This window comes from Triticum aestivum, chromosome 5A (assembly GCF_018294505.1).
Source record: "Triticum aestivum cultivar Chinese Spring chromosome 5A, IWGSC CS RefSeq v2.1, whole genome shotgun sequence".
NCBI lineage: Eukaryota > Viridiplantae > Streptophyta > Magnoliopsida > Poales > Poaceae > Triticum > Triticum aestivum.
Window position 1 is genome coordinate 623,048,659 of NC_057806.1, and position 27,928 is coordinate 623,076,586.

Here is a 27,928-nt window from a genome sequence, read left to right on the forward strand (position 1 = left end):
GACGATTTGGAATTTTTTTTAGATCATAGAATTCTACTGATTGGTCTTTTGTGACTGCATTTCTAGGTATTGTGAGTGCTCTGCGCCAGGTAGATATTGCAATGATTGCAACTGCAAAAACTGTTCTAATAATGTTCGTCATGATGCTGCAAGACAGGATGCTACGGATGCTGTAAAGGAAAGGAATCCTGTGGCCTTTATGCCCAAAATTGGGAATATTCCTCCACAGGATGCTAACTCACCAGTAAGTGCTTGCAAGTTACGAAGGAGAAGCTTTCGATGCTTGCTTCTGTTTTGGATAAGAACCCGCACATTTAGAACTTATATTGCTACTGGTATATATTTCTTCACGGGTCTAATGGTGATAAATGCGTATATGAATTTACATCTTATCACGACATATTTTCTCTGAATCTCTTTACTGTTTCATATTCAGGTGTTAAGGAGACCACTAACAGAAGAAAACTAGATCAAGCAGAGGGTTGCCTTTCTTTCAGAAACCAAGACACGGAAGCAGTTCAGAAACAGCACGATGAACAAGTATGCTCAACAGAAAACATTTTAACCGCAGTTCCTGTTTCTGGAGTAAGGGCAGGAATGCCAAGATCCGGCCCTTCTGACACATGGAAGTATGACAAAAGGCCCGTGTCCCCTGGAACCCAGGAACTGATGTGTAACGACCAAGATAGGTTTTCCAGACACCGAGTGTTGCAGGCTTGCATCTGCAATTCCCTCAGCCACCAAACAAAAATAGCAAGAGAAGCGTATTCTGAAAATTCTGCACAACTATCTTGGTGAGCTTGTGAACTGCGGAAGGCTTCATGGTGAGCGTTCATCAAGCTTGGTACGTACATAAAAACACCAATTGTCCTTCTTACTCTCGCAGAAATGTTGTAGGATGGTAAAAAAGAAATTCACCTATCTGAAACTTGTTAATTAAGTAATGAAGTAGCAGGTCACAGTGCGCCTGTAAAAAAATCAAGCTGGTCTTCAACAACATAAACAAAAAAAATTACTGTTGTCATCTTCTAGAGTTATATACTACACCACAGTATAAAATAAGATAATAATTGGAGTGTCTTATTCATTCGAGCCTCCAAGAAATGGAAATCTACCTCGGAGCTAAATAACAGTAGACAAATATGCATGTTGACTGAAGGTCTATGAACCTCTGAAGTAATGTGGGACTTTTTACCTTTTTACTCTTGGTGGAGGCTTCGAGGCAGCCTCAAATGTATTGAATATAACAATTCATTTGGACGGTGGAAACAATCACACGTGTGCGACTTCTAAAAGTACATATGTATCACATATAGGCAGATATATGACTTAGACATTTGTGATATGAAAAACAGAATGGAGCATTGGCACATATAAACTAATTGAACAGATTGTAATTAGTGTTGTAAAATTTGTAATCATGTCATCTAACTGATGGAGAACCAAAGGTAAAGTTAGCTGAGAAGGGCTAAGCTGTTGCTTCTTCTTGGGTAATTGTTAATGTTAACGAAATTCGACTCACCTCAGTTAGCCCAGCTATAGTGCTTTATTCATAATGATGAACGGAAAATGCAGCTAGGATGCTTTGATGGTGGGATGCTTAGAATATTTGTTCAACAACTATACTGGATATGATCAGTCGTAACATCCAGATTCACAAATAAGTCATGTACTCTCAAGGCTTCTCCCTGCTATGAAAATATGGCAGAAACTCGCACGTCAACCTCAGGAAGAATGAACTAAAATCGAATTGATAACAGAATCAAACTATGTAGTGCAACTTTATTTTAGAGAACTTGTAGAATTAATTGTTATGGCAAACTGAACCGAAATTTCACTGACACATCAAATTTTTGCCATGCTTGAAGGCTTATACATGTATGTATGACTTCAGGCTGAAGCTAAAAAACTGAAATTATAACCACGTCCTGTAAATTGGCATTAGAAAATAAGAACTTTGTTTGCTCAGATGCTTAACAAATTAACTTACCCCCCAAATCTTTGGGCCTTCTCAAGGATTGGTTGTCCCCAGGAAAACAGACCTGGCTTTATCCATCGCTGGGGTGCAAAGGATTAGTTTTGCTTCGGATAATCGAATAGCATGCACATTGACCAAGCTAACGTTAAAAGGAGAAACACGTTTGATAAAACCTGAAATGATAATTTTTGTCATACCGTAATTACATAAGAAATATGAGACTAAAGGACCTCTAAACAGAGGACTGGCAAATATGGCATTTTTAATACCATGGAGGCTTAAATTTTGTGTGACCTATGTGGTTGGGAATTTCGTCAAATTCCAATGAAAGCAGTTCAGATCCTCCCTTGTAAGTTCTTCTAAATCATGAATCTCTTTGCATCGTTCCATTCTAACTTTGCAAACAATAGCATCCATGAGGGCTATAATGTTTGTTTGACAAATCATGAGCGCCAATGTGTAAACCTGAGTTCAACACCTGCCATCATATTCAGTTATTCACTTTCTCTTCTTTTACGATTTAGTGAGCATCCACTCAAGCAGCCCCAAACTGTTTAGCAACAGCAAGCAGGAGCACGTTTAGGCTGCAGTATGGCCTAAAAATAGCTTATCAAATCTAAGTGCAGTAAAATAGTTGTAGGCAGATCATGACATCTATATTCTTACCAAATTGGTAGCCTACCTCCAAGTATTTCATTCACCATTCTAGTAATTTATCGAGAGCAGTACTCGACAAATTGAAATTGCACTGGAGGCAAGACAAAGATCAGAAGATGGATGTTGCTTCCCAGGGTGGATTCCAAGATTCAATTCAGTAGGAAGAACCTTGTAGGGCATAGTGGGGAGCACGTACTAAATTCCACCTTGGCCAGGCATACTACGGCCCTATAAACAAACAGGGGACTTGGGAGCGGTATTTGAGACCAAGCCGCCGCTGCCACGCTGTGCTCAAGCAAGAGTCGCGGGGGACTTGGGCGTTGTTCGGTGCTGTAACAGGGTTACAGCCCCCCCCCCCCCTTGATATTATGCTAGCTACGCTGCCACATCCTGTAAACCATACTCTTTCTTCTCAATATATCGACTCACAAAGGTTTTGCGAGCTCACAAAAAAAGACTACAAATGCCAACGACACAATGAAATTCAGTGGGATGACTAGCAGATCTGAACCCCCAGCGAGCGTGATTGAATGGCTGAAGACGTCAAATCGTTGTGGGAGCATGTTAGTGGCAGCTTTACTATTTTTTAATAAACAGTTTGTTGGTAGTGGCATCACAAAAGACTGGAAAAGAACATATGGAAACAATATGTGCTACTTCATTTATATACAAAAAAACACTTTGCCCACAAAAAGGCTCCTGAATATGCCACTATCCCTCTTAGTAAGTTAAAGTTGGATAGTATGTTACTATGGCTCCCTGGTAAGTACTAAAATCAGATTGAACAACATTAAAAATTAGATAAATGTTGCTAGCATCAGTATTAAAAGTTAGGGTTAACGACAATTGTACCTACAAGAACTACTGCTGTAAGTTCTAACTAATAGAGCTTTTGTTCTCGCACGAATGAATGATCAGAAATAGAAGTCATGATCAGACATAAGAAACTGTTCACTAAGACGGGCATTCACAAAGGCAATATACTCACGGTCGTTGCCAGTGATGATCATGTGTCAACATATAGAAGAAGAGTCCGACCATGAGTAGAAAAGTGGACAAACAGCGCCGGATCATGAGCACACGCTGAAAAACCAGTGGCAGTAGGCAAAACGCTCAAAATAGGTGCCAGGGGCTTATTTAAGGCCATAGAGAGAGAGAGAGATGAAGACGGACGATCAGGAATAGAATACCAGGTGGTGACTGGATATAAACCTCCTCACACAGCTCACCATTAAGAAAGGCGGTCTTAACATCAAGCTGAGACAAACCAGTGGCGAATAGAGGCCACGACAAGAAGTGTGTGAACAGTGGTCATATGGGCCACAGGAGCAAAAGTCTCGTCGTAATCACGACCATGCTCCTGCTGAACGCCACAAGCCACAAGACGAGTTTTGTAACGCTTAAGAAAACCATCGGAGCGAGTCTTAACCTTGTAGACCCGCTTACAAGTGATGGGATGGACACGGGGAGGAAGAGAAACATGATCACACGTGCCGGTGCGCCCAAGAGCATCAAGCTCCTCTACCATTGCAAACTGCCGTTCAGAGTTAACAACAGCTTCACGATAAGAAGTCGACTCAAGAACAGCAGGGGCGGCGCTTGGAAAACCAAGGCAATGAACAGGTGGAAGCAAAGGAGGACCCAAGCCATAAGTAGACTGAGACGAGGAAGATGACACATCAGAAGTAGATGGCACATCAGTAGACACATCCACAACAGATGAACGACGAGTATAAAAAGGAAGGAAACGATGGAAGAATAGGAGGAATCACCAGGGTGGACTCAGTTGATGGAGATAGAGAAGTCATCGAAGATGAAGGTGCAGAATCCTGTGACAAGCGAGGTGAGAAAACCATAGGAGATGGCAACATCGGATCTGCAATAGTTAGAGAAGCAAGGGCAATAGGACGGATGGGCAAGGGCTCAACAGTTGTGATAGATGTGTCAGGGAAAGTGAGGAAAAAGATATCCTCCACTGAAAGGGTCAAGGAAGATGGACGCGGGTAGAAAGAAGACTCATCAAAAGTCACATCTCGAGAAATACGTATCCGACGACCAACATGATCACAACAACAATAGTCCTTGTGCTCATCACTATACTAAGGAATCACACTCGACAGATGTGCCATCAACAACCCCAATAGTCTAAAGACACACCGCCGGAGACGGGTCCAAGAAGGCCACGTCAAACTAAGGATGAGAGATGAGAGCCACACAGATGACAAAGGTGATGATGCCACTACCAAAAAGAGCTTGTAGGCCAGTCAAGCAAAACTATCTCTCGTCTGAACACCTACATTGATAACTGTGATTGGGCCCTCTCTCAGCTGAATGCTATCGAGGATAAGCGTTCGCTCTCGGTACTTGAAAGTAACTTCCGTCTCATCCTCAAAACGCACTCTTGACTCTGCTAAAATATAAACAGGAGTATTGAAAAAAGAGGTACACAATCAGATGGTTTCATGGCGGTAGTGTTAACACCAAGTTCTTCCATTTTACAGCTATCGAGCAAAGAGGCGATCTTGTTCCAAACATATAAAGAGAGACTTGGCAAGTCTAACCCTGTGGACATGAAGTTTGACCTGTCGTCTATCACAAACGTGTGGATGGCCTCGAGGAGCTAACAGTTTGTTTCACAAGTGAGGTAATTGATCGGGTTGTGAGGGACATGCCGACTGACCGTGCACCTATGCCCGATGGATTTAACGGTTGCTCCTTAAAATCATGTCGGCACATCATCAAAGAGGAGTTATAAAAGGTTTGCATGGATTTGTATTAAGGGAATTTAGATTTGAGTAGCCTTAACTCCGGCTTTATCAATCTCATCCCCAAAGTTCTGTCACCTCAGACAACAAATGATTATCGCCCAATCTCTTCTAAACTTTTGTCAGAAGTTGATCACTAAACTCCTAGCTAACCGCCTGCAGAAACTTATCATTCACATCATCCATCGTAATTTGTACAGGTTCTTCAAGGGTAGGTCCATCCAACACTGCTTGGCATGGGCTTTCGAATACCTCCACCAGTGTCAGGTGTCACGTCATGCTTGCTTTCTCTTGAAGTTGGATTTTGCCAAGGCATTCGACACGATCGAGCATGAACCAATGATTCAAATCATGGGGAACATGTGTTTCAACGATAAGTGACTGCAATGGATTGGTTGTATCTTTTCTTTAGGAAGCTCGGTTGAGTTGTCAATGGATTGGCAGGCCGACAGTTCTCCTGCAAGCATGGGGTCAGACAGGGTGAACCCTTGTCGTTGTTGATCTTTGTTCTAGTTGCGGATCTTCTGCAATCAGCCATCAACGATGCACATGCCAGAAATCTAATTCAGCTCCCAATTCCAACCTGTAATAATGACTCCGGTGATTCAGTACGCCGATGACACCATGGTGGTCATGTCGGCCTACCAGCGTCAAGCTGAGCAAATGAAACTTATTCTGCCGGACTATGCAACTTATGTTGGGTTGTGCATTAATTTTCATAAATCAACTATGGTGCCAATCAATTTGGATCATGCAGAAAACATTTGTTTTGGCCCGGATCTTTCAGTGTGTGGTGGGAGAAATGTCGTTTACGTACCTAGGGTTGCCTTTGGGCACCACCGCCCCTTCCGTCATGGATCTTATGCTACTAGTTTCTTCTATTCAGAGAAGATTGCACACGGCTACTTCCCTACTTGACTATGGTTCAAAACTTACGCTGGTTAACTCCATGCTTACATCTTTGGCCATCTATGCGATGTGCTCAATGAAGGTACACCCCGAGATCATTGAACATCTTGATAAACTACGTAGGTACCGTCTATGGCGTAAAAACTGAGGATGGAGTCAAGGGGAACTCACTCGCTACCTGGGACATGGTTTGTCGCCCAAAAGACAGAGGTGGACTCTATGTTACAAACTTCAAGGTGCAAAATCACGGTTTGTTGCTCAAACAGTTGCATAATTTCTATAGTAGTGAGGATATCCCGTGGGTGCAGTTAATTTGGTCTACATATTATACTAACAAGATCCCACACTCCTCTGATATGTGGATCCTTCTAGTGGAGGGACATCCTTCAGTTGTCGGATATCTACGGGGGTGTGATAAAAGTCGCTGTAGGGGATAGCAAAACGGTACTTTTTTGGAAAGATCTCTGACAAGATAACAATAGCCTCGCATCCTATCTACTACCCTTGTCCACTGAGGCTCACGAGGAAGTCAAAGACTTGCAACTCATTAGGATGACCGTGCGTCGAATGTCATTGACACTTGGTTGAGTGCCTAATATGGGTGAAAGAGTTTAAGACCAGCAAATTCTACACCTATTGTTTTAGAGATGTGCAGGTGGATGATGCATCCCGTTGAATATGGAGAACCACATGCACTATTGAGTGGAAGATGTTTCCTTGGCTCCTTCTACCTGATTGTCTAAATACAAGAAATATGTTGTGCAGGAGGCACTACAAGATTGATAATGATGATTATAGCCGCCTCTTATGCCATAATCCCTCGGAGGAATGCCTGGCACACCTTTTCTTCAAATGCCCATTCAGTGTTTAGTGCTGGAATGCCTTGGGTATTGTTTGGCCTGACAGCGGCTGCAGATTGCATATGGTTCATGTGGCGTTGATGTTATGGAGGTCTTTGTTGTAGCTGCTTGGGGGATTTGGAAGGAACAAAATCAAAAGCTTTTTCAAGGTGTGCCTCCATCACGCAACTCATGGCTTTCCAGATTTAAAAAGGTTGCTATGTTGGCCAATAGGGTAAAGCAGAGGCTTGAGCCCTTCATTCTATCCTTTGTTGCTACTCTAATGCTTGTTAGTGCCCTACTTGCTCTCCCTGTTTGTACTTCCCTCTCCCTCTCTCTTCCTTAGATTACTAGACTACTGACACACACCCTTTCCCTATGTAATTCACATCTCTGTACATTACTATCCACCCCCCTATTAACATTTAATACAAAAATCAGTTGGAGCCTTTCATGAGGTCCGATGAGGATCACATAAGTACTACCTCCGTCCCAAATTACGTTTTAGTGTTAGATACATTTATTTGTATCTAGGCAAATCTAAGATAAGTAATTTGGGATGGAGGGAGCAGGAGAAAATGGAATTGTTAACTCTTTATGCTAGTTTTGGGACTCCTTACATTAAGTTTAGATGTATTCTACTTATCTTCTATGAAATTCTTTTCTCAAATAAGATTTCAAAGGCAAACCTGGATATTGATCCTTGATTTTAGGCCAGCTCATTTTGTTTCAGAACTTCCATGAAAAAGAGCTAACAATTACGAGTAGAAGACGATGTTGGTGAAGATAGAAAGCATGTTTTCCGTTCTTCCTTGCTGCAAGGAGTTGCCTCGGCATACATTTTAACATTGTAACCTGATCTAGAAAAAAGTTATTCTCTAGGACCAACCCCTAGCAAGTTAGAATCAATTCCTAATGGTCGCAAGCTAACTGACAAAAAGGGGTACTGCAAACAACAATTTGTCGAAAGTGCATTCCCTTGCAGCATAATAATGAGCCAGTACAGGCCAATTTGGCATCTTTGTCGCAAAGCCCAAGCATAGGTATTATGTTGCAATCTTAGTGTATGGATAGCTTGAAGCATCATGTGTGTGTTTTCAGAACATGGTACTCTAGATACTTGACTACCACAGTAAGCACTACAGACTAAGTTGCCCTTTCCAAGCTTAACTTTAATGAAAATAACATGGTTGATGATGAAGCAAACTGCACACAACCTAATGCAAGTTGGAGTGAGTGATCTGGTGAAGACCACGACTCTTGTCGATGCCATCATGGGCAGCTAGTTTCGTTTGACTTTGACCAATTTTGTTGCGGCATTTGGTCCAACATATGAATGATGTGCACCCCTACAGCTTGATTGCTTGTTTTGCATCAACATGAGTAGAACGAATCTAAGGACATGCAACTCCCAGCAAATTCGCATAGAGAGAGAAGATTGCCGATCTCACATCACACAGCAAGAGCAAGGGACATCAATGGAGTATGAAGAGAGTTACACCAATCAACCCTTCACGGTCACCACTAACCGTATCATCTCCCATGACCATGGGCCTCAACCTCGCCATTATTTTAGCAGTAGGGAGCAACTAGAAGGCAACATCCCACTAATGAGGAGAGGAAGGTAGCCACAACAACATAGGGATGCAACTTAAAGTAGATGTCGCAGTGTGCGTCGGTCCTTGTCCAGAGGCATCAGCCGACAGTGCGGGCAATGGCAAGGGAGATGGTTGGTCAATGTAGATAGTGCAACTGCAGTAGATATGCGTACCGATAACACGAAGACTCTTCGGATGCACAGTGTCTTTGTGACCTGCAACGATATGAGGCGTCGAGAGCCGTATCAAATTGGAAGAGGGGGTCAGTAGATTGCTTTGATGGCGGCCTCGAGGCTTTAGGTGAGACGCAGGAACAACCGCGTGGTGTGCCAGTATCTGGTAGCTAATCAGAAGGCTAGCAATGAATTTTGGCCTGTTCAGACACTACTTTCGATCTTGCGCGAGGGTTAACCTGAAGGCTCGTATGGTGCCTCCAATTAGTAGACATAAGATTCTATCACGGCTCTTCTCGAGACGACTTATCGAGTAGTTGTTCATCCCGAACGGCAGCATGCGATGGCAGAGATTGTTGTTCTTGAGCGCACCAGCACATGGGATCTCAATTCCCTTAATCCCCGTGCTCGTCCCATCACTTGTAAGTTGGTCTACAAGGTTAAGACTTTGATGGTTCTCTTGAACGTTACAAAGCTCGTATTGTGATCTTTGGCTTTCATCAGGAACATGGTTGTGACTACGGTGAGACATTTGCTCCTATTGTCCAGATGACCACTCTTCACAAACTTCTCGCCATGGCTTATGTTCGCCATTGGTCTGTCTCTCAGCTTGATGTCAAGAATGTCTATTTTAATGTAGCCAACACCAGGGTATTCTGATCCTGATGGCATGATATGATGTCTTCCTCACTTCCTCTATAGCCTTAAGCAAACCCATCGTGCATGGCTTGAGCATTTCGTCTCGATGGTGACTGTAGTTGGTTTTTGGCGAGTGCTCATGATCATGCGCGTTATGTCCACCTTTCAGCCCAGTGCCAGACTCTTCTTTCATATGTCGATTACATGATCATCACTTGCAACGACTCCGAGTACATTGCCTTTGTGAAGGCTCGTCTTACTGAGTAGTTTCTTATGCCTGATCGAGGTCCTCTTCGCTACTCTCTTGGGATTATTGAGGTTTCTACCTCAGATGGCTTCTTTATTTTGCGAGATTAGTATATCCAGGATCTTCTTGCTCATGCTGCTCTTGTTGATGAGCGCACTGTTGAGACTCCTATGGGCCTGAACGTCCACCTTTGTGCTTCTAACGATGAGCCTTTTCTAATCTGACGAGCTATCGTCATCTTGCTGGGAGTCTTCTCTATTTAGATGTCACGCATTCGAACATTTCATGTTCCTTCACATTCTAAGTCGGTTTGTTTGTGCTCCCACTTCAACCCACTAGACTCACCTCCTTCATGTGTTATGATATTGTCGTCTGGACATTTATCCTTTCTTTCATTGCGTTTGCTACTTCTTGGCCCAGTGAAAGCACCAAACTAACTACTTAGGTTCCAACGATGAGCACAAGGGCCCTTGACGTTGGGATGCAATGGGTAGTCAAATGCACATTTCTGGTTGTCCTTTCCATCCACGCCCATGCTCTACTTCCCCCATTGAAGATATTTCTTTCCCCAATTTCCTCGATACACCTATTACTCATGTATTACCCTCGTCCACCCATCCCACCATGTCTTCCCATACTACTATTGTAGGACCCACGTCGTCATGACTTGTGGCTTCCCCACTTTGTTCGTTGCCAAAGGCTACCTCACCTTGCCCATCCCATGAGGCTTCCCCGGCGATTCCCCCTCATCCTCTTCTTTACTACACTGGTCGTTTGTGTGTTGTAGATTGTAATGAAGAAAATGTATCTACTACCTTCTTGCTCAAGGGCTTCATCAAAAAGCTTTTCCCATGAAGAAGCTTAGATCACCATCCTCACCCAGATGAAAGAGCTCACTGAGCTATCCAAGAGCAATGCTCCAAAGCAAGAAAGGTTAGAGCAAGTGTTTAAGAATTGTGCTCGGGGCTGAAGCTCAAGATTCATATCTCCTTTTGATTAGCCATCTCCCCCGACTACTATGTCTCCTTACCTTAGCCATGCACCACCTCCAGCTCACCCTATTTATGGCTTCCGTTCTCTGTTGTCCCCACCTAATGACCATTATGGTTATTCTGGAGTTGCTCTTCTCAAAACTTCTTATCGCGACGTTGTTGCTCATCCTAAACGGCAGCATGCGATGGCACAGGAGATTGCTGCTCTCGAGTGCATCGGCACATGGGATCACATTTCCCTTCCTCCCCGCGCCCACCCAATCACTTGCAAGTGGGTCTACAAGGTTAAGACTCTAATGGTTTCTCTTGAGCATTACAGGCTCATACTGTGGTCTGAATGTGCCTCCTCCTTGGGCTGAAGCTCCTCGAGATTCTTCATATCTTCTTCTCAGTAGCCATCTCCCTCGACTATTATATCTCCTTCTGTTGGCCATGGACCACCTCCAACTCACCCTATTTATGGCTTTCGCGCTCGGTCGGTTCTGCCTAATGACCACTATGGTTATTCTGGTGTCGCTCTTCTCAAGACCACTTATTGTACGTTGTTACCCATCCTGGACGGCAACATGCGATGGCATAGGAGATTGCTTCTTTTGAGCGCACGACACGTGGGAACACAGTGCTCGTCCCATCACTTGTAAGTGGGTCTACAAGGTTAAGATTGTAATGGTTCTCTTAAGACTAATGGTTCTTTGGATTAGCCATCTCCCCCGACTACTGTCTCCTTCCAATAGCCATGCACCACCTCAAGCTCACCCCGTTTACGGCTTCCGCGCTCGACCGGTTCCGCCTATTGACCACTATGGTTATTCTGGAGCCGATTTTCTCAAGACAACTTCTTATCGTGATGTTGTTGATCATCCTGAACGGCGATGTCACAGGAGATTGCTACTGTTGAGCGCATCAGCACGTGGGATCACATTTCCCTTCCTCCCCATGCCTGTTCCATCACTTGTAAGTGGGTCTAGAAGGTTAAGACTCTAATTGTTTCTCTTGAGCGTTACAAAGCTCATATTGTGGTCTAAATGTGCCTCATCGGGCTAAAGCTCCTCAAGATTCTTCATATCTTCTCAGTAGCCATCTCCCTCGACTACTATGTCTCCTTCTGTTGGCCATGCACCACCTCCAACTCACCCTATTTATGGCTTTCGCGCTCAGCCACTTTCACCTATTAACCACTATGGTTATTCTAGTGCCGCTCTTCTCAAGACGACTTTTTATCATGATGTTGTTGCTCACCCTAAATGGCAAACATGTGATGACACAGAAGATTACTGCTCTTGAGCGCACCGACACATAGGAACACAATTCCTTTCTCATCGTGCTCGTCCCATCACTTATAAGTGGGTCGCAAGGTTAAGACTCTAATGGTTCTCTTGAGCGTTTTAAAGCTCGTATTGTGGTATGAGGCTTTAAGCACGAACATGGCCATGACTATGATGAGACATTTGTTCCTATGCCCCACATGACCACTCTTTGCACACTTCTCGTTGTGGCTTCTATTCACCACTGATTTCTCTCAGTTGATGTCAAAAATGCCTTTCTTAATGGTAAGTTGCATGAGACGGTCTACATGTAGCCTCCACCTGGGTATCCTGTTCCTGATGGCATGATTTGTTGTCTTCGTCGCCATGACTATCACCTTAAGCAAACCCATAGCTTGAGCGCTTCGTCTCGATGGTGACTGGGGTTGGTTTTTGGTGAGTGCTCATGATCTGCAATTTATATCCACCTTTCTACTCATGGTCGGAATCTTTTATATGTCGATGACATCATCATCACTCGTGACGACTCTGACTACATTGCCTTTGTGAAGGCTCATCTTACCAAGTAGTTTCTTATGCCTAATCTTGGTCCTTTCACTACTTCCTTGGGATTGAGGTTTCTTCTACCTCTAATGGCTTCTTAATTTTGCCAAGAGAAGTATATCCAAGATATTCTTGCTCGTGCTGCTCTTACTAATAAGCACACTGTTATGACTCCTATAGACCTCAACATCCACCTTTGTGCTTCTAACAGTGAGGCTTTGTCCGATCTGGCGCACTACTGTCATCTTGTTGGGAGTCTTGTCTATTTGTTCGAACATTTCATAACCCGTCATAGCCTAAGTCAGTTTCTCTACGCTCCCGCTTCAACCCACTAGCCACCTCCTCCGCGTTCTATGATATCTTCGTTTGGACACGTATCACGTGATTCAACGTGTTTGATATGTTCTTGCACCTCATGAACGCAACAAAATGACTACTCAGTCTGTTGAATGTGTCGTCTTAGGTACGGCGATGAGTACCAGGGCTATCGATAGTCTAGTGCGCATTTCTCGATATGTGACTTCTAATGAGTCGCGTCCTTTCTATCCACGGCCATCCTCTCCCATGCCCCCCAAACTAAAAATCGGTCAAAACAAAAGTAAAAAACAGCACAGAAAACGGCCCAGAATATGTAGGCACCTTCTAGAAAGCCCAAAAAGATTCCTAAAATTGTAACATGCGAAGAAGAAAAATACGAGCGTTCGGTGTGAAGAAGTAAATGGGCCAAGGCCGAAGGTCGAACAGGGTGTGCACTTTCTACCAAAAAATAAAATGTGGTGCCTTAAGCGTTGAATAAGGTTTGGCGTGGGTAAGTGGTGAAAAATGCTCACAAATTGGGAAAAAAATCAAAGTCAAAAAGGTTTAGGAACTCGAAAAATGTTCACACACAAATTCTGGAAGAAATTCGTGAATTTGGAAAAAAAATTGCAATTTTGAAAAAGGTTCACGCATTTGAAAAAAAATCAGATGTTTAGCCGGGAGCCAAGTGGGTTAGGATTAGGGTCATCACATGGGTACACTTGGTGCTGGACCTCAATGTTGTGACTCCTAGGGCCTCTTGGAGCTTGACTAGCTTCACCTTCCCTCGACTACCGTCGACGCCAATCTCTCCGCCTTTATTACCTCGTCTACCAGCTCTTTCTGGCATCGTCGTTTGGGTCGCTTGTGTGTATCTCGTCTCCCATCCTTAGTTTGACGTTGTCTTCCTGTATCTATCTCTAGCGATGTGTCTTTAGACTATGTGTTTGTCGACTTGGTAAACAGGTTCAGTTAGCTTATCCTCATAGTGAGACTGCGTCTCGACGTCCTTTCAAGCTTGTTCACTCTAATATCTGGGATTCGGCTCGCTTTGCCTCGAAAGGAGGCCATCACTACTACTACTTTTATAGACAATTTCTCTCAACACGTGAGATTTCATTTCCCTTGCTCCTCGTGCTCATCCCATCACTAAGTGGGTTTGCAAGGTTAAGACGCTGATGGTTCTCTTGAGCATTACAGAGCTCGTAGCGTGGTTCGTGGCTTTAAGCAGGACATGGTCGTGACTGATGAGACATTTGCTCCTATGCCCCAAATGACCACTCTTCGCACACTTCTTGTTGTGGCTTCCGTTTACCACTGGTTTGTCTGAGCTGATGTCAAAAATGCATTTCTTAATGGTGAGTTGCATGAGACGGCCTACTTGTAGCCTCCACATGGGTGTCATGTTCCTGATGGCATGATCTGTTATCTTCGTTGCCCTGTTTATGGCCTTGAGCGAACTCATGCCTGGTTTCAATGTTTCGTCTCTGTGGTGACTACAATCGGTTTTGTCGAGTGCTCATGATCTGCAATTTATATCCACCTTTCGCTCATGGTCAAAATCTTCTATATGTCGATGACATGATCATCACACACGACGACTTTGAGTACACTGCCTCTGGGAAGGCTTGTCTTACCGAGTAGTTTCTTATGCCTGATCTTGGTCTTCTTCGCTACTTCACTGGGATTGAGGTTTCTTCTTTCTTTTCAAGAGACTCCTATGGACCCCATCATCCACCTCTGTACTTCTAACAGTGAGGCTTTGTTTGATCTGCTCTACTATTGTCATCTTGTTGACGGTCTTGTCTATTTAGATGTCACTCGCCCAGACATTTCATATCCCGTCAAATTCTAAGTCAGTTTGTCTGCACTCCCGCTTCGACCCGCTAGTCACCTCCTCCGTGTTCTACGATATCTTCGCTTTATCACTTGTTTCGTTGTGGTTGCTACATTCTTATTGCTACATGTGAACACACCAAAACTGACTACTAAGTCTGTTGAATGTGTCTTATTAGGATACAATTATGAGCACAAGGGCTATCATTAGTCGGATGTGCATTTCTCAATGAGTGACTTTTGATGAAGATATTTCTTTACTCAATATCCATGATACACCTATAACTCATGTATTGCCCTCATCCACCCATCCCACTGTTTCTTCTTGTACTAGTGTTGTAGACCCACGCCATCATCACCCGCGGCTTCACCACCTCCAGCACAACCTATGTATGGCTTCGCGCTCAACCTACGTATGACCAATATGGTTATTCTGTGCTGCTCTTCTCAAGACGACTTCTTAGCGTGACGCCATTGTTCATCCGGAACGGTAGCATGCGATGGCAGAGGAGAATGCTACTCTTGAGCGCACCATCACATGGGATCTCATTTTCGTTCCTCCGTATGTTTGTCCCATCACTTGTAAGTGGGTCTATAAGGTTAAGATTGATGGTTCTCTTGAGCGTTACAAAGCTCGTATTTTGGCCTATGGCTTTCAGCAGAAACATGGTCATGACCACGATGAGACATTTGCTCCTATGGCCCACATGACCACTCTTTGCACGATTCTCGTCGTGGCTTCTGTTTGCCGTTGGTATGTCTCTCAACTGGATGTCAAGAATGTCTTTCTCCTCCTAGTGCCCTCTTCCCTCACACCTCCCATGCACTCTCTGCTCCTAGCCAGTCCAATTGGGCATCCTTTGCCTAGCCACGGGTTGCTTTGTGCCCTTGATACCACGTATGTGTTCCATTGATGGACGCCACAATAGCCAAATGCTTAGGCGCCACCGTGAATTTGGAAATTCGTGAATTTGGAAGGAATAAAGTTCGTGAGTTTGTGCCCTTCCTATGGCTTTCAAACATGAATTCCTTAAGTTCGTGAATTTGGAAGGAAAAAAAGGTCATGGATTTGAAAAAAGTTTACAAATTTGAAAAAGTCCCCAAATATGGAAAGAAACCGACGTGGTCTTCTTGGATCTATCTTTGGCAATGTGTCTTTAGACTGTCAACTTTGTTGACTTGGTAACAAGTTCAGTTAGCTCATCCTCCTAGCGAGACTATCTTCGCGTCCTTCCAATCTTGGCTGGCTTCACCTTCACTCTGTTGCCATCGCCGCCAATCTCTCCGCATCTAGTATCTCGTCTAGCGCTTCTAGGTGGCATCATCATTTTGTTTCACTTGTGTGGCTCTCTTCACCCATCCTTGGTTTGACATGGTCTTACTGGATCTATCTCTAGCGATGTGTCTTTAGACTGGCAATGTGTCTTTAGACTGGCGATGTGTCTTTAGATTGGCAAGTTTGTTGACTTGGTAAATAGGTTCAATTCAATCTCTACTCCGATATTTGGGGCCCAACTTCTTTTGCCTCGAAAGTCGACCATCTCTACTATACTACCTTTATAGACAATTTCTCTCGACGCGCATGGATATATTTTAAGTTTGTCGCCAGGGTTCATACCCAATTTTCTTCACTCGTATTATTTGTGTCTTCCATGCAAATTCTGCTCGTGAGTATATCTCTCATTTGTTGCGCGGATTCCTTGCTAAGCAGGGCACACTAGCTCAGTTGTCTTGCCCTGGTGCTCATTCTCCAAATGGTGTTGCTGAGCGCAAGCATCGTCACCTTAAGAAGCTGGTGCGTTGATGGTCATCGCCTCTCTTCCGCCACACTTTTGGGTTGAGGTTATTTCTACTTCGACCTATCTCACCAACATTCATCCTTCCTCTGCGGTGAGATTCCTCTCAGGCGTCTTTTTGGTTGTTCTCGTGACTACTCGACGCTTCGTTTGTTCTATTGTGTTTCTGACGTTCTTCTTGCCTTTGTGAACAACCCAAACTGACTGCTCAGCCTGCTGAATGCGTCTTCCTAGAGTCTAATGATGAGCACAAGGGCTATTGGTGTTGGGATCCTATCGGTAGTCGGATGCGCATTTCTCGATACGTGAGTTCTCATGAGTTTCAGTCCTTTTTCTATCTAGGTCCATCAAATCCTTTGCCCCCCCCCCCAACGACATTTCTTTCCTCAATTTCCTCAATACATCTATCATTCAAGTATTACCCTCGTCCACCCATCCCACCATGTCTTCCCCTACTACTATGCCGCTTCACCATTCAACTCGTGGTTGAACACTACTTCTATATGTCAATCATCACCGGCGACGACTCTCAAGTACATTGCCTTTGTGAAGGCTCGTCATTGTGAGTTTCTTATGTCTGATCTTGGTCTTTGTCACTACTTCCTTGAGATTGAGGTTTCTTCTACCTCTGACTTTTTTATTTCCTAAGGGAAGTATATCCATGATCTTCTTACTCGTGATGCTCTTACTGATGAGCGCACTGTTTAGACTCCTATGGTGCTCAACATCCACCTTTGCGTCCACCTCCGCTCCCTGTAAAAGTCCGGATGGGCATCCTTTGCCTGGTGGCAGGTTGCTATGTGTGTTGTCTCGATCCCACATCCCGTGTTCCCTTGCTGGGCGACACCATAATCGCACGCTTGAGCACCACCAATGGTGAGCAGGAGCTCGGACAATTGGTGCATACCTGGATTTTACCCACGGGACATGCCCGAGAACACGGCGCTACCTATCGTCAAGGCCAAGGGCGCACATTAGGAGAACGTGGGATGCTTAATCAAGTGCGTGACACAAAACCCGCAAACAGGACAAGAACACCAAGCCGGATCAACGAGGAACGAAGAGTGCACACGCACGTGGGATGCTAGACCAAATCCATCTGCTGCCACTACCGCCAATCTCTTCGCCATTGTTGCCTTGTTTACCAGTTATTTTCAGCAATGGCATCATCGCCTCGAGGTCATCGCTAGTATATTATCTTTATAGATGATTTCTCTCCACACACCTGGATATACTTTATTCTTCTCGTAGTGAGGTCTTATCTATACATAAGCGTTTTGCTGGCATGGTTCACATTTAGTTCTCAACACCTACTGTGTTATGTGATGACTCTGTTGGAGAGTATATCTCCAAGCTCTTGCATGGAGTCCTGGCTCAGATCTCTTTTCCTGGTGCTCATGCTCAAAATGGTGTCACGAGCATCCTTACCTTCTTGAGACAGCTCGTGCGTTGATGGCCTCTCTTCCGCCGCACTTTCGAGCCAAGTCTGTCACCACTCCATCTAGCTCATCAACCTTCAGCCATCCAGAGCTCCATAGGGTAGCGTTCCTTTCAAGTGTGATCATTTCTTGATTATCGGCGCTTCAATTATTTGGTTTTGTTTGCTATGTCCTTGCCCCTTGTGAAGGCACCAAACTGACTGCTCGGCGTGTTGAGTGTGTCGTCATAGGATACAACGATGAGCATAAGGGATCTCTCTGTTGTGATCATGTTCATCGTCCGATGCCTATTTCTCGAGATGTGACTTGATGAGTCTAGTCCATTCTACTCGCGTCCATCTTCCTTAACCTTTTCAATGGAGGATATATCTTTCATGACTTTTCCTGACACTCCTGCTGAGCCCTTATCCATTCATCATACTGCTCATGCTTCTTTAATTCTTACAAATCCAACATCATCTCTTATGATTTCCACACGTCGCTTGTCACATAATTCAACACCTTCATCACCAGTGACTTCCTTGTCACAATCACCCGAGATTGCCCAGATGATTCCTGCTCGCATTCTTTCATCTTTACAACACTTTATACATGTCATTCATGTGTTATAGATGTGTCTACTGATATGCCATCTTCCCCATCTCAGCCTACTTATGGCTTGTGTGCCCGTTCGCCTTCCACATGTTGACCGCCATGGTCTTACAAGCGCTAGCGCTACTGTTCTTGAGTCGGCTTCTTATCATGATGGTGTTCATCCCGGTACGTTGCAATGGCAGAGGAGGTTGATGTACTTGAGCGCACCAACATGTGGGATCTTGTTTCTCTTCCTCCTCGTCTTCATCCCATCACTTATAAAGGGTCTACAAGGTTAAAGACTCGCTCAGATGGTTCTATTGAGCATTACAAAGCTCATCTAGTGTCTCATGGCTTTCAACAGGAGCACGGTCTCGATTCCGATAAGACTTTTTTGCTTCTGTGAACCATATGACCACTATTCACACACTTTTTGTTGTGGCCCGGCTTGATGCTAAGAATGCCTTTGTTAATAGGGAGCTACGTGAGGTTTACATGCAACCACCACTTCGGTATTCTGTTCTTGACGACATGCTACGTCTTCTTCCTCGCTCTCTATGGAATTCTAAGCAAGCCCTAGCACCTGGTTTGAGTGCTTTGCCTCTGTGGTGGTTGTCGCTGGTTTTGTGGAGGCACGTCTTAGTTAGCAGTTTCTTTTGTCTGAACTTGGCCCTCTTGGCTACTTTCTTAGGATTATAGTCTCTTCTTGCTCAAGAAAAGTGATCCAACATCTTCTTGCTCGTGTCGCTCTTACTGATGAGCGCACTGTTGCCACTACTATGGAGCTCAATGTTCACCTCCGTCCTACCGATGGTGACACTTTGTCTGATCCAACGTGTTACCTTCATCTTGTCGGGAGACTTATCTACCTAGCTTCCACTCACCCGAAAGAAGAAATAGTGTACATTGCCCCTGTTCAAGTGCACCTCTACCCTCCACTATATAATTTGCGGCATTGTCATTGTGGCTAGGATGGTGGCAAACTCGCTAGCGCCGATGCCTCTCACACGATGTCGCTAGAGCCTTCATGCCTCTCACACAATGTCGCTAAAGCCTTCATTTTCTCATGTAGCGGACAATGTCGCCATGGCTGCTGGCATTCCCACTCGCGGATCAATGTGTTTGTGAGTGAGACTAACAAAAATACAGGAAAGGAGATGATGACTAAGGTATTAGGGGAACGAGGCCTAATCAAAATTGTTGAGATGAGTTCAACCCACTGCCAAAATGGTTGGTGCATTCTTCTACAAAGTGGGATACCCTTTTGAACAAAACCGGGTGAGATATAGTCTCCTTCTTTGGCAAACTTTTAACCCCTGCTTTCAAATACTATTTTGACCCAAACACTAAACATAACGTTGAACGTCATTCTTTATACATCACAACATATTTTCAGAATCTACTAACATGAAAGGCAAATTTGAAAGAGGTCTTTGCGAAATCAAAAAATATTCACAGATTCAATATAAGTTTGTGAATCCAAAAAATATTGACGAATTCAAAAAATGTTCATGGCGAAATCAAAATATGTGCACTGATTCAAAAAAAATTTGGGGATACCAAAAATGTTCTCCTATTTAAAAAATGTTCACGTATTCAAAACAAGTTCGTGAATTCAAAAATATTTAGGGATTTTAAAAAATGTTCACGTATTCGAAAAATGTTCCATCTATTCAAAAAAAGTTCATGAATTCATAAAATGTTTGCGTCAAGTTCATAAAACGTTTGCAGGTTCTAAGAAAATGCTCACTAATTCAAAAAATGTAAACACGTTTTCACAAAGATGTTCACAAATTCAAAATGTCCAGGAATTTGAAAAATGTTGGCGACTAATTCGAAAAATGTCCACGGATTCTAGAATCGATTGGCAAATGCCAAAACTGTTCATGTATACGAAAAATGTTCACATATTCAAAAATATTTACGAATAGGAAAAGGTTAAAAAAATTAAAAATATATTCATGAATTTGAAGAACGTTTGGGAAATCACCTTTTTAGCAATTTCGAAAATGTTTGCGGATTTAATGGACGTTCACGAATTGAAATTTGTTCACAAATTTGAGAAATGTTCAAAAGATTTAAGGAATGAAAAAAACGAACAGGAAGAAGCCAAAAGAAAAACAAAACAAAGATATAGAGAAACGTATAAAAATAAGAAATGAAAAAACAGGTAACGATCCCCAATCACCTCTAAAAGACCGTTTTTGGTTCTTCATCACATGATGCTTCTTCATCGACATCTTCAGTTGAGCCCATGGCTACGCTGGAGATTGATTACATGACGTAGGTGTTTGCTAGCTGCTTATTTTGGTTCTTCAATCGATAGGCTTTGCAAGTTTTCCTACTTCCTCTAGTGGTGCGGAGAGACCACCTTTTTACAATATCTTTTTACAATATCAGGTACACCTCCATGGATCCTTGGTACTCAGGCGCCTTTTCATACAACTTAAGATAATTCTAATTCGCCCTCCATTCCACCTCTAGATTTTGTTGCTCATGTTCTTACTACGGATGGTACTTCCCTCCCCGTCATTAGCTAAACTGATCGCCCGCGTGTTGTGGATTCTTCTCATGAGCCATCTTCCTCGGCTACTATGTCTTCTTCTATTGGCAACGCACTACCTCTAGCTCCGACTACTTATGGCTTCCAAGCTCACCCGGTTCTGCGTACTGACCGATATTGTTATTGCGTCGCTCTTACCCGAGACGACTTCTTATTCCGACGTTGTTATTCATCCTAAATGGCATTGTGTGATGGCATCGAAGATTGATGCTCTCGCAGGGTGAGATTCCTCTCGAGCGTCTTTTTGGTCGATCATGTGACGCTTCTTTTGTTCTATTGCGTTTGCAGCGTTCTTCTTACCTTTGTGAACACCCCAATCTGACTGCTCAGCCTGCTGAATGGGTCTTCTTAGAGTCTAGTGATGATGAGCACAAGGGCTATTAGTGTTGGGATCCTATCGGTAGTCAGATACGCATTTCTCGGTATGTGACTTTTCATGAGTCTCGTCCTTTCTATCCAGGTCCATCGCCTCCTTTGGCCTCCCACATTAACGATATTTCTTTACTCAATTTCCTCGATACACCTATCACTCATGTATTGCCCTCTTCCACCCATCCCACTCTGTCTTCCCGCTACACCACCTTGGTTGTTACCTAGGGCTACCTCACCTCACTTGTCCCTTAAGGCTTTCCGATGATTCCTCCTCATCCTCTTCACTACACTACTAGTCCACGTGTAGTGGGTTCTTCTGATGTAGGTTTACGGTTATAATTATATCATTTTAGAAATCGTATGTAGGTTTGGCTAGATGTCTAGGCCCATGTCTGTACTCTATAATATCATACGTAAATACAAGGGAACTTATCACCATCCTCCAGAAGGCAATCTCTATTCCACCCTAGGGCGTGCATTACATGATGGAAAAATACAAAAATCTTTTGAACTTTGACAAAAACTTATAGAAGTAATTGTAACTGAAATAAATAGCTATGTTTGCGATTTCAGAAGGAAGATATTAATGATGAGGTGTCGAACAAATATGCATGCAGGTTGTATCATACTTATAGAGTGAACTCACATGAGCTGCAGAAAGATCCTCATCTCTGAGGAATTGAGTATTTGAAGTTGGTGAATGAAAACTTAAATCCATCAGCAGATCTATCTGTAGGAAACGAGGGGAAAAGGGAGTTACACTTGCCTATTTTACTAATGACCTTACAAAGAATTGTAACTACACACTGTGCAACCACCAAGATGGTGCTTGAGAGTGCATCTACCATGCAGCACATAGAAGATTTGAATATCTATTGGGTATATGGCCTAACCACAGGAGCAAGTTAGACTTAAATTACCTGTGGATCTGAAAATGTCACAAAGCAAAAGCAGCAGTAGCGGTTTGTGTGTCTCTAAAGCATGGTCTGCAATAAGAAAACAACCTACATACAGACCAAAGCATAATAGTAAGTATCTGCCAACCTTTGAACTGCGCGATGGAGGGCATAAAATTCAGTAAATAATAACAAGGATTCATTACCACAACATTTTTCGTAGTTCGTTCGAAACTGTAGCACAACAGCTTATAAATGGATTGGCACAAACAAAAACTGAAAATTTGCACTTTGACAAGGTAGCAGAAGGAAACGTTACAACATATGCAAGTCTATAGAAGCTAGTCTCCTTCAAAAAAGCATGATTCTCTTTTGGAATAAACTAGCACGTATGCATATGCATTGCAACAAGGACATAAATATTCTAGCAGTTCAACACCCATCGTCTATGATTTGAAATTCTGGTTGAGAAAAGAGGTGTTAAGTTGTTAAAATCCTGATGCTATATACAACAATGGAATTTTGTCACTATATCAACCATTGTTGTTAAACTGAATCAATATAACTACAATCGGGGTCTATGTTTTCAAGGCGCCCAGGCGCTTTAAGGCGCTGGGGGGGCGCCTCAACGCCTAGGCGCTCAAAGCGCGAGGCGAGGCGACGCCTTAGACACTTATTATTAGGCAGTAGGGGTACTAATATGGCGGAGGAGCTTGGCTGGAGAGGGGGAGGACCGGCGGAGATGGATCTTGGCCGGAGAGGGGAAGGGCCTGTGGAGGAGGAGCTTGGCCGGACAGGGGGAGGCCGGCGGAGGAGTAGCGGATCTGGGCCGGCGGCGTGAGAGGAGAGAGCTCCTCTCTCTTTTCCCCTCGATTTGGAGTCACGGGTGTGTTCCCCTCTCTCTCCTGCCTCTGTTTACCCCCCTCTCTCCCGCCCAATTTCTCTTCCCTCCCGCCAATTCCTCTTTCTGGCGCGCGCCAGCTGCTGGTTCCCGCTCAACCTGCCCACGCATGTCCAGGGCGTCCAAAATCAACTAAAGCGGCGCCTTATCCGCCTAGGCGACGCCTTGGACGCCTCAACAGCAGAAGGCGGACGCCTTAGACAGAAAACTAAGGCGACGACGACGCCTTGACGTCCCCGAGCGCTCTGACGCCTAAGCGTCGCCTAGGCGACGCCTTGAAAACATAGATCGGGGTACCTTGTGTCAGCTTATAGAAGTGCTAAGACATATCACAGCAAGTATACCTTGTACATTTAACAAAGAAGCCATATGAACATATGGCAAGCAAGGTAAGTAGCACAAAAACACTAACTGTTAAGCTCATGCTGAGTAGGGTCATACACATTAAACGCAACTCAGGAGAATTTCTCTTTTATCCTTGTTACCAACACACAATTATAATGAGCACCAGACCCCACAAATACATCATCTATCAAAATCATCCAGCCATACACCTATTAGCAATACACCTGCAGAACCCACAGAGGGGTCTGCTGATACAGAACTATTTGACAACCAAATACATAATGTCGTCCAATAAATCACATAAAATGACCAGGTTGGCATGTACCATACACTCCCTCCGTCCCGAATTACTTGTCTTAGATTTTTCTAGATACAGATGTACACACCTGTCGATTTTGCTCGGTCAGTTGCTCACCGATCTGGCCGTTTCACTGGCCAAATTGCCACGCAGGAAATGGAGTTCCTGGATTCCTTGGTGAGATGGAAGAAGCAACAGCAGCCAGCCCATGATCAAGAATTATAATAACCCAGGAATAGCACATCATCCGTATCTAGACAAATCTAAGATAAGTATTTAGTACGGAGGTAATATAATTTCTGCCCTCCTGCTGCACAAAAACCAATTGAACCTACTGTTTCAGTACAACAGCAATTAATTTGCTCTACCCAATTGTGTTTCACTAGCAACAGCTGCTAAATTTAGTTGTACTGTCCATAAACTTCAGAAATTTAGATGGGGTATACTGGCTACGTGAAGGCTAGAATTTCAGTACTGTCCATGTTTTGAATTAGGTAAAACCTGCCACACTCGCCAACATGTCGTTAGTAGTATGCTTAAAATCCATGATAGGACTAGGAAGGCAACACAACTGTTTACATGTTAGTTAGTAATAAGGTTGACCGCTTCTTCCATGGATGACAAGAACACTGATTTGTCTCCAGTTGAAAACAACCTAACCGAAAAGCATAGTATAAGGCCATGTAAATATACTTGGTTAATTTATGTTCATTCCAATCCATTAGCATAACACAGAAACATATATAGTGTATACTGATTAGATATAATCGGCAAAATGTTAGGGCGGCAATCTAGCACACCAACCCACAAGGTGATCAGAATGAAATTATATACACCCAGCACAGCGCAAGAAAGGCAGGTGTGCATCTTTGCTCCCTAAAATAATAATCAATTAAAGAGCCTGAAGTGTGTTGTTTGTCAAACCTGTCCTGTTTGAGTTCATAGTAAACTTGATATGTCCCTCTCTATACTACACGCCTATTTAATTCTGGTAATTAGATGGATATAATACCATAGTCATCACTCATCATTATAGGTTTCCCCTTTTTCTTCGCAAACTCTGCAGACAGTCCGTACATGGCAAGGTATTAACGATGGAAGCTAAAAATCATGTCTTTTTTAAAACAACAGAGCCGCATTTAGCTTGGCATGTGATCCAGCATACCTGAGGTGGAGCACCGGTGGTCAGTGTTCCGGCGAAGTTGGTAGAGCAGCGAGATTGGATGCTTCCATAGAGCGATTGATGCCTATTATGTGGCAAAGGAGGGAGTCCGTGTCTGGCACAAGTTGATGGCATGGTCGAGCATGACACAACACTGGCAAAGGAGGGTGGAAGAGTCCGTGTCCGGCACTCGTTGATGGCGTAATCGTCCTGCTTTGCACATGAACGGATAAGACCTACAATGGACAATAATATAAACCTGAGACTATAACATGTAGCATCTAAATAACAAACAATCGGAAATATTACCAGAGAGAAAATCCACCCTAGTAAACAAGCAATAGTACTTGGACTAAATATGGTATTTAGACATAGCCGGCCATTAACATGGGGTCATTGTTTTGGATATTATCAGTAATGCGCTTAGGGAACGTTTGTGTGCTTCTATTGATAGCCAGAAGCCATGGCTAATGTATCTGATTCTATGACAAGAACATCTGTCATAAGTTATCAGCTAATTACATGACAGACAATCTAGCAAGGATTGAAGAGTTTGCAGCTTATCAGAACTTTTTCCTGAAGTTTTGATGGTCCATTGAATAGAATAGTAGTTGGTGCATGAATCAGAATCAATAGAGATCGGAAGCCAGTCTGCGGCCTGCTTGTGTGCGTCAATGAATTGCATTGCATAAGGACCAAACTTCTTTTAGGAAGATCAACTGCAATAGCATCGGGGGTGCATACCTACATCAACGACAGAAATGGCCAAGAACAGAGACTACTGCTACCAAGGGCAAAATCATACATGTGCACAGAGGTAAGAGGACGGTTCAAAGCCCTCGGACCAGAGCGGCGCGAATCCTGAAGGCGTAGCCGGAGGAAGGACGCGACGGGGGGCGCGCCGAGCAGCGCAAGCCTCCGAGGTGTGGCGCCGGGAAGGAGCCGCCGCCGATTCCGCCGGAGGAGGTGTCCTGATCTGGCAGTAGCACCGGAGCTAGGGTTCCGCGGCTGGTGCGACGACTGGAATTTAGGATTTGGGGGATGGAGGAGATGGGGAAGTGGGGATTGGGGAATCGCAGAGGCGGCGGTGGCTGGAATTTTTAGGGCGCGCGGGGAAGTCCGTGGGGGAAGAAGGAGCGACGTGGGCTCGCTTCTGGATGTGCCCGTACGACAAAACTGAAATTGGACCCTGTTGGGCCGTATATCGAGGCCCAGGCGGGCGACGACGTGGGCTTTCGAAGAGCTAGCTGATGGAGGAGTTTGTCTAAAAAAAGCTACTCCCTCTGTTCATTTTTATAAAGCCTTAAGACATTTTAAACAGAATGCAAAGTAGCTTATTTCCAGTTGTCTGAAACGACTTATAAAAATGAACGGAAGGAGTAGCTGAGGAGCGCTCGTCCCCGCCCTCCAAAGGGTCTGGGCTGAGGATGCGCTTTCAACCGCCGCCGCATGTCATGCTCTCGCCCGTCGCCATATGTCGCGTTCTAGGCGCTTTCTTTGGCTTATTTTTTATTTTTTTCGCATGCTTTATCGACTTTTTAGATGGTTTTTTTGGTTTTTCAGTTTATCACTGATCTTCCTTAGCTTCTGGACCAAAAATATTAAAAAAACTTCACGCAAAAAAACATGTTTTCTTTTCTTTTTTTCTTCCGTTAGGGACACAGTTTTACTTCTGCGAGAGGCTTGAATTTGCTTCCGCGAAAGACACGACTATGCCTCTTAAAAACGAAAAAGAAAATATTTTTATCTTTTTTTTTCTTATGTGAGAGACACGGTTTTGATTCCGCGAGAAGCACGTTGAGTTTTCTCTTTTTTTCATGAAAGGCATGATTTTACTTCCGCGAGAGGCACGTTTTACTTCCATGAGAGGCACGCCCATACCTCAAGGAAACGAAAAAACGTGTTTTCTCTTCTTTTTTCTTCTATGAGAGGCATGATTTTGTTTTTGCGAGAGGCATGGTTTGGTTCCATGAGAGTCACGACCGCGCCTCTCGAAAAACGAAAAAACGTGTTTTCTCTTCTTTTTTCGCGAGAGACACATTTTTGCTTCCGCGAGAACCATAATTTTGCTTTCACGAGATGCACGGCCGTGCTTCTCGGAAACGACTTTCGAAAAGGTGAGAAACATGCTCTCATTTTGGTTTTTTGTCTTTTTTTTGTGAAAAAAAAGTTCGTCAAAATCTATCAACATAGGATTTAGTTTTGAAGATCTCGGGACGAGGAATCCAACAATGAAAACAGTTCGAGATTTGAACGCATGATTTAGGAGATAAAACGTTTTGAATAAATGAATCTACGAAAAAAGAAAAAATTCTTAGGTCGCGACAAGCGGCGCACACACCACTTATCACAATCAAAGTAGGTGAAAGTCATCTTTGGAAGGAGTACTTCTTAATTAGTGATTTCGCTATGTCTCGGAGAGCTCCTCACTGGCGCCTTATACGCAAGCACTTCGGTAGCAGCTCTCGCTAAAGATTTCTCCTCCCCCGCGTCGTATTGGGCTCTCACTGGAGGTTTTTCCTCCACCGCGTCAGATTGGGCCGGCCCACTTGCGCGAGCATAGCAAGTAAAAAAATAGGGAGATCATGGGCGCTGCTAGCCACCCCGCCCAGCTCCTATTCGCGGTTAGTTGTAGGAGCGCGACCTACTTGAGTCAGTTAAAGCTGTTTTTTTTATTTTTCTTCTCCATCATTTTATCATTTTCTTTTGCATTTTTTATTTGTTTCCTAATTTTTTTTCAGTTTTCTCTATTCTTTTGGTTATTATTCTATATTTTTTCTATATGTTAACAACATTTTTCATACACATATAAATTTTTACAAATTTAAAAAATTTATAATTCATG

The 27,928-nt window shown here is 43.7% G+C and overlaps 2 long non-coding RNA genes across 3 annotated transcripts; both read right to left on the reverse strand.

Moving 5' to 3' along the window:
- Positions 1-333: 333 nt before the first annotated feature.
- LOC123105408 (uncharacterized) lies at positions 334-16,886 on the reverse strand. The gene is made up of 3 exons (XR_006450824.1): positions 1,991-16,886; positions 1,523-1,688; positions 334-967 (listed from the first exon to the last, which is right to left on the reverse strand). It is a non-coding gene; the product is annotated as an uncharacterized lncRNA (long non-coding RNA).
- A 13-nt stretch (positions 16,887-16,899) lies between these two features.
- Positions 16,900-26,192, reverse strand: LOC123105406 (uncharacterized). 2 transcript variants are annotated; one of them, XR_006450823.1, is made up of 5 exons: positions 25,889-26,192; positions 25,087-25,319; positions 24,010-24,981; positions 22,402-22,485; positions 16,900-22,211 (listed from the first exon to the last, which is right to left on the reverse strand). It is a non-coding gene; the product is annotated as an uncharacterized lncRNA (long non-coding RNA). The 2 variants fall into 2 exon arrangements; XR_006450822.1 differs by having other exon boundaries at positions 16,914-22,211; positions 22,402-24,981.
- Between the last annotated feature and the right edge of the window lie 1,736 nt (positions 26,193-27,928).